Here is a 16345-nt window from a genome sequence, read left to right on the forward strand (position 1 = left end):
ATAGCTAATCCTTTCGACATAAGGGCACATTCATTCCTTTTAAGATTTTTTTATTTGGTTATATTTACCACGCTGTATGTTTTAGGGCAACCCCATTATTTTGATTACCCTAGATTTACAATATATCACTGTTGTTCTATCTTCATTACTCTATAATAAAAAATGATCTTTTGTTTATATATTTCCAGATGAATTCAGCATAATTTTTACAAAATTTCCCCTCAAAAATTATCAAAATTCTATTAAACTGGATTGTTTTCCAAAAAATTAGCATGTTAACTATATTCAGTATCCTTGCCAGGAAATGTGCTGCCCTTCTCCATTATTAGCATCTTTGGTGGGGTGTGTGTGTGTGTGTGTGTGTGTGTGTGTCTGATGCAATCCTATTTTATGCTTGTTGAGACTCTATTGAACTATAAAACATATTTTAAAACATTTTCATATTAACTCCCTCAGTGGTTACATAGCTTTTTAATCATAGAATTTCTTGACATAACAAAGTCTATGGCTCACCTGCTCAGACACATGTGCTTATGCAAAATTGTTGAGATATACTATACCATTTACAGACACATTATGTCCCGCTGCCCTCCAGGTATGTATACCAAAATTCTTACCAATTTTTTCTAGCTTATGAATGTGCTTATGTTTATTTTATACTTAACTGAATTTTTTAAATTCATTCTAAAAAAATTGATGCATTCAAATGGTATCAAGTACAAGTGTGATAATTGTTATCTCCTGCTTTCTTCTAATAACCATACTTTATACATAACACTGGTCAGAACTTGCAAAATGTTTTATTGTGAAATCTGGAAAATAGAAACTTGTACATGACTTTTTATCAGTCCAGACTCCTTGGATGTGATGAATTATTTATAAAATGACGAGAACAAAACAACTATATTTGTGCTTTAAACAAAGGATGGGTAGTCACATGCCAAAAACACTTTAAATAACATTTACTCTAGTGCAGATGAATTTGACTGAGGATAAGCTGAATGAACACATAGCCACCTAAAACTGCACTTATGATTTACATGGAAAATATAGAAGGGACCTTAACAAAATTTGAATAATATATCTCTAAACTTCATAAAATGAGGTAGTAGCAGTCTTGGAATGGATGGAGACCTTGACTCTTTCAATAGTAACCAGGATAATGCAAACTAAGGATTGAGGTACATATGATTACCATGCTGTCAAAAATAAAATAAAAACATACCACGCCGGTGCTGATGAATACACAGAGAAGTATACAATAGTCACTGAAATTAGGAATGTAAATTTTTGATACGGATGGATGTTAATTTACATTATATTAAAAATATTTTCTTGTCCTGGTTCTATCATTCTAGTATCACTCTTGCAAAACAGTAAATTCTTCACTCACACAACTAACAGATCCAAAACCTATTGGAGTTGCAACAGGCCTCAAGACCTGCTCCAGGGCATGAATGGCTAGATAATTTAATACAATAGTGCATCCTGTTTCCATGATCAGCAACTTTAGATTATCCCACGCTAGCCTACTATTCTCTTTGTTAAATTAGCCATCTTACATTACCTAAGCATTATTGTCCTCACATTCAACTTTATTTTTTCCAGTCTCATCTTTAAGCAGTTGATGTTACTTCTAATCTCACGAGGAAAACAATGAAATTGCAATATCTATTTAGCTTACCCACAATCCTATTATTTTATATAGCTCCTGTGTCTCACTTCAAATTTCCTTAGCTTTTCCTGATGCACTTTTCAGTTCCCAGATCCCATCCATGATGTCTCCATCTCATCATGTCTCCTTAGGCTCCTCTTGGTTGTGAGTTTCTCAGATTGCTCTTTTTGATGACCTTGGCAGTTTGGAGGAGTATAGGCCAGGGGTACATGGAATGCCCCTCAACTGAGATTTGGCTCATGTTTTTTCTTGTGACAAGAGTAGGGTTATGGGTTTGAGGGGAGGAAGATCACTAAGTCAGAATGTCATTTTCATCGCATCAAGGAGGTCTACTACCAGATGACTTGCAAAGCCGATGCTAATTTTGAACCCCAGGCTGAGGTGGTGTGTATCAGTTTCTTCACTGTGAATTGACTCCATTTGTTTTACTCCCATCCCATGCTGTGCTCCTTGGAGGAAAGTCATGATGCACAGCCCACTCTTAATAAGCACGAGTTACTCTCCTCAATTGCTTTTCCTAGTATCAAGCAGATCGTTTAAGTCTGCTCGAACACATTTAAGTTTCTTCCAATTACGTGTTGTATGTTTACATGTATGCGTACACACAAATACACACACGCTAAATCTCCCTTTAGCCATTTCTTTCTCTCCTTTTCTACTCAAACTTCTTGAAAGTTTTGCTGAGGTTCCTTCCTTTGAACACGTGCAGAGGTAGTCATCCTCAATGAAAAGATGTGTGAAACAAATTTTTAAATATTACTATTAGCTACTGTAAGTAAGACATCCCCCAAGTAGAAAATTTTTGAAGATGCTGGTCATCTCTCATCAGCAAACTGGCAAAATCTCATTAAGAATACTGACCTTAGGGGCACCTGGGTGGCTCAGTCAGCTGAGCGCCAGACTTTGGCTCAGGTCATGATCTCACAGTTCTTGGGTTTGAGCCCCACATCAGGCTCTGTGCTGACAGCTTGGAGCCTGGAGCCTGCTTCAGATTCTGTGTCTCCTTCTCTCTCTGCCCCTTCTCGGCTCATTCATTCTCTCTCTCTCTCTCTCTCAAAAATCAATAAATGTTAAAAAACAGTAAAAAAAAAAAAAAGAATACTGACCTCAAATAATTTCTCCCATGCAAAAGAGGCTTCTGTAAAGGACCAGCCCATAACATATGGTAGAGACATAGGGAAAGGCAATTATATCAGAAACTTCCTGAGAGAATGCCAGCATGTACTACTCAAGTATTTCTAATACTCATATATATACACTTGAATGGAATAATTACAATCCTGCAAAGACTAATTGCCAAATAAATTACAAAATGTGGGTGCACTATAATTATGAAAGGAAAGGAGAGAATTTGCACACCAGAGTGGAGGTGAATGGACTTGAAGAAAACTGTGGAATTAGTCATTCTTATTATCTCTTACTTTTGAAAATATTGTCCTAGGTTTATCTTGTTCTCCTTCTAGGATTAAAACTATGTACAATTCTTTAGGCCTCACTTGCAAACTGCTTTTAGTTTACCTATGTGCATGGCTCAGGGATCGGCTAGTTTAATTAAGGACACTTTGTTACTTTTACCAGAAGGGTAAATTTAGAAATTTCGATTTCTTTTCCTCACCCTCACCTCTTTTTCTTACTTTCCTTCTCCTACTTTTCCTCTTATATTCTCCTTTTCCTCTTCATTCTTTGCTTCACAAAATATTGTCCTTAAATTTACAGGGATTTTTTTTTTGTCATTTATTTAGGATATACATGTATTTGTGGCAGGACATCCTTCTTAATGTGCAATTTGCTGCAATACATAAAAGTGAAATCCTTGTGCCCAGTAAGAAAAAATAAAGCCATCACTTCTAGAAAACACTGGTTCTAAAACATGTTTTGTAACAAAGTTTCCATCCATAGAAATTCAATAATTAATTCATAATAAATTTGTTCTTTCCTAACTCATAGTTATTCTTACTTAGCTTTTATGGATCATTGTTTTTATCTCTTTGCATTGAATTTTTTTCAGCATTTGTTTTCAGAAGGCTTTTTAATGTTGATTCTCTGTCAATAGCTCACTTGTACTTCTGGTGTTTTATTTCTCTGATAAACAGAAAAATCTTTAAATATTTTTTCAACCTTTACATGCAGAACTGTATAGCTCAACCTGATTTGTAATGTTATACATTTGTTGAAATCATTTAACATTGTTTCCAAAGTCTCACTTTGTATATTTTTGACAATACATTTGGACATTTTCCTTCCTGTAGCTGACCACAATCATTGGAGACCTGACTGCTAGAGAATATCATTTTTGATAGTACTAAGATATTATACAGGAAATGTGGGTTAAAGCAATATTTCTGACAGTGAACTGTGATTATCTGTGGATTGTCTGGTTGAGAGCATGAAATAGATTTTCTAAGCTTTTTCTATTACAGTACATAAGACCCTGACTTTCATCTTAGATAACTGAAGTAAAGAATTGCTACAGATCACATTACTCAAAAGAAAAAAAAAATATTTTCCTCGTTGAGGTCGAAATATTATTAAAGTCACCTAGACAAGTACCTACGATTGTTTTTCTGCTTCTCCCAAGAGACTAAGCAATGTAAATACAATTTTTTAATACTTTCTTTTGGGGGGCGGGTGGGGTAGAGCCCATGCACAGGTGCCAGAAGTGGACAGAAAGAGCCAGAGCGAATCTCAAGCAGGCTCCCTGCCCAGCCCAGCATGGAGCCTGACAGACAGGGATGGGGGTGGGGCCTCCATCTCACCTCGGTGAGGTCATGACCTGATGCTTAACTGAGCCATGCAAGGTGCCCCTAAGACATTCTTAATTCTAATGTATCATACATCTAAATCTCAGGGGGGTTTTGTCTATAAAACATAAGATAGGTTCACCAATTACACATGTGAAGAATACTTCTATGAAAGTCACAACTCAAACATTTTATTGGAAAATAAAAATGTAGCTCTGTGAATATGTTTTTCTCCACTACACTAAAAATATTGGCACAATGGCAGATTTCATATTTCTAAAACCACTGCAAATTTTTATTTTACCATTATAGAATAAAGGTCTTAATTTGGAAATACAATTTCAAGGACTTAGTGATGCATTTGCATTTGTCAGATAGCATGAATGAAAGCTTATTTAGAAATCCTCTATAAAATGTCTTTAATCAAATAACTCTGATCAGAATTGAAATCATAGATTTCCAACACACTTAAAATATATATGTGTGCATATATACACAAATATATATGCTAATTATACATTACTATATGCTTATTATACCTATATTAGTAATTATGATGCCATTCAACCAAGGCTATGGAGAAAATTAGTAGCATAATATGAAAATATGCCCTTACTTGTAAATCTTTATGTGTATCTTAAAATTTTAATTTCACATTATTAAAATCTACACGTGTTCAATCTTAAACAATGAGATCTTTTTAATATATAGTATTTCCCCTTATATATTTTTGAATTAATCATTCAGCATTTATGTTATTGTGCTTATAAAACCTGTCATTAGTTATGGATAAAATAAGTCCTACTCCCAAATTTAGGATCTTTTGGGGGAGACTGAGCACACACCTTTAGAAGCTAACACCTATTTAAGGAATAGCATATAAACAAGGTATATAATTTTCTTTCAAATTAAATACCTTGATAGTGACTCAATTCCATGATAATGAGTTTCCTTGTTATGTGGGTAAATTTAGTTAATCGAGGTAAATTTAGTTCTAAAATTTGTAATTCAAAGCTGCTTAGGAGGAGACATCATTCATTTTGTACTTGTTTTTAAGGGCATGTCTTAGTCACCTATGGTCTCAGTTATATGCACCAAACCACTCCAAAACTCAGTAACTTAAAACCAGGTGGCTTCCAAGATTGCATGTGATCTGAGTGGCTCTGACTTAGGTGGCATTTCCTCTCGGATGCAGGCTTCTAGTTTGGGTTCATGTATTTCCACAGTCCTGGGAGCAGCTGCTAATTAAAACAGGTTTTTCTCTTTATAGGTCACACTACTACATGCTGATAAGCAGAAGCATGCAAAAACTCTTAATGCCTCGGCCAAATTGACCAAGTGCCACATTGTCAATATCTCATTGACAAATTGGAGATATGACAAAGTGGAGAAGTGCTGTGTCCAGCAGACTAGGAGGCAATTCACATGGATGTATATATCCTGGCACTGGTTTTGTTTCAATTAACCACTGTCAGTAAGAAATGGATTATTCAAGTGGAAAGCATAGTGTCTAAGAGAAAATAGTTTCTGGAGTGTTTCCTTTTAGAAAATCAGATCTTTTGAAGTGCCACCCAGTAGACTTGGTTGTTTACTATTTGGTTTGTTTCTCTGAAAAGTGGCTCTTTGTTTGATATTAACATATATATCATCTAGAGATAAATATAAGGATGGAGGAAATGAAAAAATAAAAACCAAAGAGCAAAATTGTTTCATAGGCTCTCCAGGGAACAATCAAAAATTATTTTGCATTAGTTAAGCATTTTCCATAACCATTTTCTGATTTTGTGCATACTCTTCATAAGAAGAAATTTCTTGGGGCGGCTGGCTGGCTCAGTCAGTTAAGTGTCCAACTCTTGGCTTCTGCTCAGGTCGTGATCTCACAGTTCATGACTTCGAGCCACACATCGGGCTCTGCGCTGACAGTGCAGAGCCTGTTTGGGATTTCTCTCTCCCTCCCTCTCTCTCAAAATATAAACAAATGTTTAAATAATATAAGGAGAAGTTTCTTTACACTCAGGTAGAGTAGTCTTACGATGACAAACTCATTGCAATTTCAGAAAGATTTAATCTGCTTGAAAATATCTGACTAAAATATATAGGACACCAAAAGGTTCACTTAAGTAGCAATTACCCAACACTGGGGATTTGAGAGGGCCTTTCTTCTGGAATGTTGTACAGCCAAGAAACTTAGGGTGATTACCATCCAGTAGGTCGGTGAAGTTTCTTGGTATGTAGAAAACTTCCACAGTGAGTTAACTGATATTGGTATACATACTGATCACCTACGTTAATGCTATACTGCTGTTGACCTATACTCAATCTGAACTACGTTAGAAATGTCATCTTTCTGAGGCTTTAGTTTTAAAAAAGAAGGAGAAGCACAGAGTGTACTACGTGGCTTATGATCAATCACAGGTTTCGTGTATGTGGAAGTGGTTTTTTAAAAAGTGAAAAACTGCTCCCTTGTATGCAATTTTTAATTTTTCCCCCCAGGATCATTAGCCAACACACTGGCACAGGTAAATTCTGGCATTGGAAAGCCTATTATCAGAACTTCACTTCCGTGAAAATCAATGTAGATCACAATCAGCTCATGCAAGTGAGACTGCACAGAAAGTTATCCACGAGGGTGCAGTTTACATGCTGAAAAGAACAGACTTCAACTGATGTCATAATTGTCTAGGCTTTCAAAAGCAGAATTAAAAATGGCAGCTCAAGTGACAGATGTGTCATTTTGATCATTGGCTGGTAACGTCAAATTTTCTCGTGAAGGGGTAAAATCATTCTTCTGTAAAATTAAACAATAGACGTTCTAAAGATGAATGAGCAATGTAAGATTAGAACACAGGTATAGTAACTTGAACTATTTCATTCAATCCTATGTTTAAAGTCTACTGCATGCCCTACACTTCTAGTGCAAAAGACAGAGCATGATAATCCATAATAACTTGCGCATAAGTGTAAAGAATATAAAATTTGAAATTGCATTTTTAGTGAATTTAAGGTTGTTTCTAGTATCTGGCTATACTGCCTCAAATATTTAACTAATGGCACTTAAATAAATTCTACATTGCACGTATTGTCCCTGGCTTCCTTATTTTTTCTTATAAACCATTTGCTTAATTTTTAAAGCTCTCTCTTTAAAGCATTTTACTTTACCAGTTAATACGTACATCCTAGGAGTAAAATAATACTAGCTATGCACATTTAAAAAATAGTTTGGAGGAAAGGAAAAAGTTATTTGGTGAAGACAACAAAAGGAAATTTTTATTAGGAAAATATCATCCAGCCAATTTTAATATTTCAATTGCATTGTTTTAACTAATTAAAAAAAAATAAAATTCCCAATATTGAAATACTAGCTTTTTATTTATTAATTTGTAAATAGCACATTTTCTGATGTTTTATAGTTAGCAACTGATCTGCATTATATTTTAAAATGCACTGTCATGGTATAAAAGTGTATCGCTTTGATCTAAAAAACAAAAAAGAGAAAAATATCTTTCCTCACCATCAAAGAATATTTTCCTTTTTATAATGCCAAATCAGGATTTCACAAACCTGGCCATATTGACATTTGGGTTTGGATAATTATTTGTATATATATATATAATTATATTGTCTATATATAATTATATATATAGTCTATATATAGATAATATAATTTTATATAATTTATATTGTCTCTATATATTATATGTCCCTCTCTATATTATAATTATATGTATTATTTATATATATAATATACATACATATTATATATATATAAAATATAGTGTTTAATAGCATGCCTGACTTTCATTGCTAGATGCCAGTAGAACCCACACAAACCCCACAGCCATGATAATCAAAAATGTCTCCAGACAAAACACAATATTCCACAGGGATATACAATTGTCCCAAGTTGATACTTTGGCTAAATGACATTTCATTTAAGAGACAGTCAAAAAGGATATATTAGGAAGAATTTTCCTAAGTAAATTAAACTGCGTATTAAGTGGCTATTAAAATAGATTTTATATTTAGTAACTGAGAAATATTTATTGAATCTGCACTTGGAATATTTATACCCTGTGTGTGACCTATGAATTCTAAGAAAATTATCCAGACATCAGAATTAGCTTAATATTAACTGCTAAGTATTTTTAAAGAGTTAACAGGTCATGTGTATAGGCAGGTAAATATGTTAGATCTGTGTTATATATATTTGGCCAACCTCCTATTTTAGTTGTATGATTTTTTCATGAAAAGAAAAAATAAGTATTCTTATATTTGAAAAATATTAACATTTATATGCAATTTGTAAATATGAATGACAATATTTCATACTAAAGTTTAGGCATATGTCATTTGCAGATAAAGTAATTCCAAATGCATTTACCATATGGTGGTAAGAACTTATAATAAATACACAATGGACTGATGTTTATACATTTCAAAATAAAAGAAACTTTTGTTTTATATCCTTTATAAAATTCCTACCTGCAAGATAATTTGGATGGCCAATACTTGATGAATGATGTTCATCTGTTTGTTTAAGCAAGATAGCTTTTGAATGACCTCATTGTGCACATCACTAAACCTACAGCACACAGTTATTTGCTGAGTAAACTTTTGGCAAAGTCTTCTTCAAAGATGAATGTGTGCCAAGTTTGAGTACCAAATCATAAGGCAAAGCCACTAAACATTATAACAAGTACATGTCTTTGAGTTAACATGACGATTGGAGGAAAGTAGAATTAAGAGGAAGATTGTGAGAGCAGAATCATGTTTTTTTTGTTTTGTTTTTGTTTTTGTTTTTTCCTGGAAGCATCTCCTTATAAGTTGGGATTTTGATTCTGATATTAGCTTTCCTACTGTCCATATAGTCTTCTAAATTTTGCCATATTGCCATTATCATATTTAAGTTACCCTGGGATTAATAAAGTATTAGAAAAGAGATTCCTCGCAGTTATTAAAATAAGGCCTTGGAAAGGAATATTATGTCATCATTGGGAGAGAACTCCAAAATTTATATGTATGTGTATGTGCGTGTGTACATATATATCAATTATTTTAAGAAATAGGGAGCTCATTACTAAGGAAAATATAAAACATATATAAAGAAATAATTTCTCACTGGGTAGCATCTAGCTATAGCTAGAAGATAAACCATCGGAAATTATATGATAATTAAACTTCCTTCCCTTTTACTTACGAAAAAAAATAAGCTATCTTATTGGTTTTCCACTTTGGGTTCATTACAAGATGATTGCTTAACTAGTCACTTCACTTTCACTAAATATATCAAAAGTATTTAGCTGAGAGATATGAAAAAGTATCCAGTGTGGCAAAAATAATTCTCCAGTCTGATCCCTCACTTTATGTTTTTTTGGGAAATCCTTATCTAAGGAAGTTACTTGACTTAAAAACTATGGTTAGCGAATGTCTGGGATAGAAATCCAGTGTCTTTAACTACAGACTCATTGTTCTCCGTAATAGCACACTTTAGGAATCTGAAATAGCAGCCAGAGGACAAGACAATGAGTAAAGATAAATTTCATTACCCTCAAAATCAGACATTAAGAATAATTTATACGTATGAGATTTATAGGCAAGTGAATATATTGACTACCAATTCAGGCTAGTCACTATAATAAAACAATGAAAGTGACATAGTCTATGTGTGGGCAAGGGATATATGGGAAATCTCTTTACCTTCCCCTCAATTTTGCTGTGAACTTAAAACTGCTCTAAAAAATTGTTTTAATTTAAGGGAAAAGTGATGGTCATTCCCCTGAAAATTATAAAACAAGTAAAATAAAAGTAACTAGAATTAGAGGCAAATGTGAGGTAAGTAGCCTGATATCGCTACGAAGTACAAGCTATACAATTGCAGAAAAAGAATATAATCATGTCCAACAGAGCAGAAAAAAACTAATGCCCTGGCCTAAAAACGTTAGGGAGGATTTACAAATGTGAAATGGTAGATATGCAAGAGGAGAATTCAGTGGAGGAAAAACTATTGAAACACAGCTCTATTCTTTAATTATTCATTGGCCATAGGAATTTATTAATGATGAAGTATCAGGTGCCACTAACTCTACAGAGGGCCTAGAACAGGATGGAACCTAACCCTAGTATTTTAAAGTAACAATAGCTACAATTCTATGGGACCCTACCTTGGAGCAGACACAGTTCAAAGTTTATCGATATGTAATAAACCACCCACCAACAGAACATTATTATTTTTCATGATTTCTGTGAGTTGATTAGGTCGAGCTGGGTGGTTCTTCTGCTCCATGTGGTGTCCGCTGTGATGACAATCATCCGTACGCTCTGTTTAACTGCCAACACCCAAGATCACTTTCTCCTATGGTGAACAGTTGGTGTTGGCTGAAAACTCACTTGGAGCTGTAGAGCAGAGCACTTTGGTTCCCCTTCACCAGCCTTCCTACTTGTGGTTTGAACTTCCAATAGCAGCACCAAGACTATGTACTAAGAAGAAATAACCCAAGCATGTAAAAGTGGAAGATCTCTTGTTTTCTTTTTAACGATTTTATTTTTAGGTTATCTCTACATCCAACATGGGGTTCAAACTCATTACCCTGAGATCAAGAGTAGCATGCTCTACTGACTGAGCTAGCCAGGTGCCCGCAAAATCGAAGGTCTCTTAAAGCCCAGGTTCAAAAGTAACACAGCATCACTTTTGCCACATTCTCTGAGTCAAGGTAATTTCAGGAATTTCAGCAGAATCTTGGAGAAAATACATTGCACCTTTTGATTTAAGAAGAGGCAGAAGATTTATAGTCATATGTAACACATCAATCTTATATTAATTCAATCTGTATTTAGAAATCTGTTAAATACTCAAGATACTTGAAGCACAGAGAGAGATTAATACATAAATTTCCCAATCATGACAACAAAGAATCGGCAGAACAAAGTATTTAAACAAAAGATAATCTGGCACAGAGAATAATAACTGGCATCGATATTATACTGAACACCAAGAATACAAATTATTTTATTTCCTAATGAACAAAAATCAGTTTGGTGTTTTCTGGCATATTGAATTTCTTTCTCTACTTAATTAGGATTCTAGCCAACAGGAGTCCCAACAACTCAATTTTATTGTTTTAGACGTTGTCATGTTTACATGTCCCCAAACTTCATATTATTAGAGTGGTGACTTTTCACTGATGAATTGAGTATTTACAGTTCTCTAAATGCTGAAATTCCATTACATTGATAAAAAAAATCCATTGCAAAATTCTAAAAAAAAAAAATTCAGTTTTGAAACACTGTCACTTTCTTTACATAAACTGAAAAATATCCAGGATTTGTGAAGAATGCAGAAGCTTTTAGGAATTAAATGATCAATTTCAGGATATTTTGATGTGCATCAGAATAAAAATATAACACAAAATAATACTTGTTTGCATTACAGTTACTTTTATAGTTACATTAAAAGTTTATATATTCACTTTCCCACATTCAGCTCAAACCATTTAAGTCCTTTTTCTCCATTACTTTATGTATGATCTCTGTATGAAGTTTTATCCAGTTTTCACTATTATGATTAAGAGGTCTATCTGGTATGTGCAGTAGGATCCTAGGCATAAGCCTATTGGAGCCCTAGATGGTATTTTACTGTTTATTTGCCACTAACATGTAAGGTCATGTAAGGTCCACATGAGTAGGGACTGGATCTTCCTTATTATTTTATCCCAGAGAAGTTTTCTTTAGCTGTAGATTTAAGTCTTTTTCTCATGTTACATCTTCAGCAGACACATTCATTTTCTCGGCTTATTCTGTTCTCTTTTCTCAGTACCTGTAATCTTTTCTCATATCATCTATTTTTTCATTTCACTGCATATTCTTAAAGGATCTCTCAAGTTATCCTTTGTATTATTGATCCAATTATCTGCTTTGTAGATTGTAAACTTGAATCTCTAGTGAATTTTCTTAATTTGCAATGTATATTCTCTCATTTTTTCCCGTTTACTTTAGAATAAAAATCTCCCATTTTTTCTAATTTTTCTCAAAATGAGTCTGTTTCCCTCATGTTTGCCTTATCTCATCATGTACTAATTTCACATGGTTTAGAATCTTCCTAAAAATTAAGTTACTTGTATAACTAAAATTATTAAACTGCACTTTTATGTACTGGAGATATATTTGTTTTTTATTTATTTCTTTTTGAGGGGAGGGTGCAAGTGGGGGAGGGGCAGAAGGCTAGGAGAAAGAGAATCCTAAGCAGGCTCCCACTGTGTGAGATCATGACCTGAGCAGAAATCAAGAGTCAGACACAACCAAATGAGCCACCCAGTTTTCACTATTGAAAAACAGTGCCCCTGTACTAGAGATATATTTGTGAGCCCTGTATTTTGTGTTTTATCCCCAAATGAGATGAGCTTCATACAGATTATTTTTTTTAATAATTGAAAAGAGGATGCATCTCTTCATTTTAAGAGAGAATACGTTTCAGTTCTTTTTAGAAATAGCATATGCATTTCAATTAATATTTACATGTATGTAGATTCAGCTCAACATCTAAAAAGTAAACATATTCTTTTTTTTTTTTTTAATTTTTTTTAACGTTTATTTTTGAGACAGAGACAGAGCATGAACGGGGGAGGGTCACAGAGAGAGGGAGACACAGAATCTGAAACAGGCTCCAGGCTCTGAGCTGTCGGCACAGAGCCCGACGCGGGGCTCGAACTCACGGACCGCGAGATCGTGACCTGAGCCGAAGTCAGATGCTTAACCGACCAAGCCACCCAGGCGTCCCAAAAGTAAACATATTCTTAAGTGAGCTTGTGTACTCTAGCTTTCTGTCTTTTCCTTCCCTCTTTCCCTCCCTCCCATTTCTGTCTTCTCTTCTATCCTCTCTTTTCTTCCTTTCTTACAAAATTGTGTTACAATTACAACTGCAGAGCTCCAAGATCAAGGTGGCACGTGAGTATATTGTGAGCATGCAGTATGTTCTGCATTCACAAAGTATTAGGAATAGTCAAAATCTCTGGTTAACATTGGTTTGTAAAGAAAGTAGGTATCTGACTGAGAAAACTGTCTAAAAACAATAGCCAAATTATGGAAAGAGCCTAAATGTCCATCAACTGATGAATGGATAAAGAAATTGTGGTTTATATACACAATGGAGTACTACGTGGCAATGAGAAACAATGAAATATGGCCCTTTGCAGCAACGCGGATGGAACTGGAGAGTGTTGTGTTAAGTGAAATAAGTCACACAGAGAAAGACAGATACCATATGTTTTCACTCTTATATGGATCCTAAGAAACTTAACAGAAGACCATGGGGAGGGGAAGGAAAAAAAAAGTTAGAGAGGGAGGAAGCCAAACCAAAGAGACTCTTAAAAACTGAGAATAAACTGAGGGTTGATGGGGGGTGGGAGGGAGGGGAAAGTGGGTGATGGGCATTGAGGAGGGCATCTGTTGGGATGAGTACTGGGTGTTGTATGGAAACCAATTTGACAATAAATTTCATATTAAAAAATAAAATAAAAATGGAGATAAAATTCAAAAAAAATAAAAACTACAAAAGGCATAATCCATATATATGTATGTATTACTTATGTAGTCTAAATATACATGCTGAAATACACATATACAGAAAAATTCTCTATGATCCAAAAGAACTTAATATTGACTGAATTTATGTTTCAACTTTTTTACAACTTGTTCCCAGAAGCAGTATATGTAGTGTTTTGTGATAATCTCCAAAATGAGACATAGATAATTTAACTTGGGTTCCTTATGCCATTGGATAGTCAAAAACTTATTTGATTGCCTAGCTATACAATCTATCTCAATCATTTATCTCTGTGATTTGGGCCAACTACTTAAGATCCACATACTTTAGTTTTCCTTATACATAAAATTGGAAAGTCAAAAGTATCTCAGAGTTTTGTTGGTGAGGAGTCAATATGATAATTCATATACTTGAATTGTGTCTGGCTCATCTGTAATTGTTCGGTAAGTAAATGATGAGGATGATTATGAGCTATGTTTAAATTCCTTGCAGTTTAACTTCTGGCTCCTCATTAGTGCATACCTTTTGTTCTTATTCATATTAATGTTCTGGCATATTCATTTGAGTTATGTATTAGTTTCTGAGGGCCAGTATAACAAAGCACTGTGGACTAAATGGCTTAAGTAACTATTTTCTCACATTTCTAGAGGCTGGAAGTTGGGGATCAAGGTGTTAGCAATTTGGTTTTTTCTGAGGCCTCTCTCCTTGCCCTGCAAGATAGCTATCTTCTCCCTGTGTCTTTACATATATTGCCTCTGTATATACCTATATGCTAATTCCCTATAAGAGCACCAGTCACAGGAGACCAGGGCCCACCCTAAAGATCTCATTGTAAATTAATACCACTTTGAAGACCCTCTCTCCAAATATAATCACTGTCTGAACTACTGGGGGGTTAGAACTTCAGCATATGAATCGTTTGTGTGGGAGTAGGTGGACATAATTCAGCTAAGTTCTATTTGAAATCATTTTATATTTTTGAAAAGTACTGAATCCTTCAACCTTAAATTATGATGCTTACTGTCCTCTATTTGTTTAGCCTTATTTTTAAGGAATCAGTAAAAATCATAAGTTCTATTATTTCCCTAATGAATGTATTTGATTTTACCTCAAATATAACAAAAAAGGGGAAAGAATCAATATGTATTCAAAGCTGACATACATGAAAGTGAAAGAGAAGGCTCAGAAGGCTTATCGAAGAGTTTTATAGTTCCACCTCCTACAAAAACATGCCTGCTACTGGCTTGGTCACAAACTAATACAGTGTCTCCTATGCGAATAGTTCCATCTAGCTGTTTGCAGGTCTCTTTTAGGTGCTTATTAAGAAATAAAAAAAAATTGTAGTAAAAAAAAGTCTTTGAAAACTCAACAAATTACTAATAATTGATTATAGAGTGTTTAATTTTTAAGATTGTTATTATCCTGTAAATATTAATAATTTCAGGAGTGTTACTGTTTTTTCTTAATAAATCACATTATTCTAACAACAAATACCTCCTTAAAATCCGTTTCTATAGTGAAGTTAAAATCACTATTGTGTTATAGAGAATGGGCTTAATTTTCAGAATAATTTAGACAATCGCCATTTTTCAGTAATATAGGATCCTTTAGAACTTCTATTCCTTTCAAGAATCTTACAGAACTTGAAGATAGACCAAAAGCAAATATTCTTATCTATACTTTGCAGATAGGCCAACGAAGCTATTGAGAGTGGCAGGGGTAGCCTAAAGTAACAGAAGGAATTTTTTTAATCCTCTATTCCTTTGGAATTCAAATCCCCCCCCCCCCTTTTTTTGGCCCCTACTCCTCCCTCATACCAGCAAAACTTTTTCTTTGCCATATTGCTTCCAGACATACAACACTATGGAGGAGTATCAAAGTAGCTCAATGCAACAGCTCTAGTTCCATGAGGAATTCAAAAATCACTATGGGTTATGTTTGAACACTATCACCTGAGGGCTTAAGATATGATTTTGCCATCTCTGCACACCCCATTGCCCACCAGAACTTGCTGAATCTATCTCCATTCATAATAAAATGCTGTTTTCCAGAGACATTTGGTGTTTGAATAAGTACAGCACCGAGTATTAGTATAAACGGGATATAATCAGTTTAAGGAGATTAAGAAGGTATCAGATACACTGCTGTATTGAAGTCAACTTTATATTTTTTCTTCCAAGGTTTCATTTAAATTCCCATTAGTTAACATATCAAGTCAACTTTAAATTCCCAAAATAACGGTTTGGGGCTCCTGGGTGGCTCAGTCAGTTAAGCTGAAACTCTTGGTTTCAGCTCAGTTCAGGATCTCAGGGTTTGGGTTCATGCATTCAAGGCCCTGCTTGGGATTCTCTCTCTCTGCCCCACCCCCCACATACTCTCACGCTCTCTCAG

Source organism: Panthera pardus, unplaced genomic scaffold (assembly GCF_024362965.1).
Source record: "Panthera pardus isolate Hobbes unplaced genomic scaffold, ASM2436296v1 HiC_scaffold_8, whole genome shotgun sequence".
NCBI classification, from domain to species: Eukaryota; Metazoa; Chordata; class Mammalia; order Carnivora; family Felidae; genus Panthera; species Panthera pardus.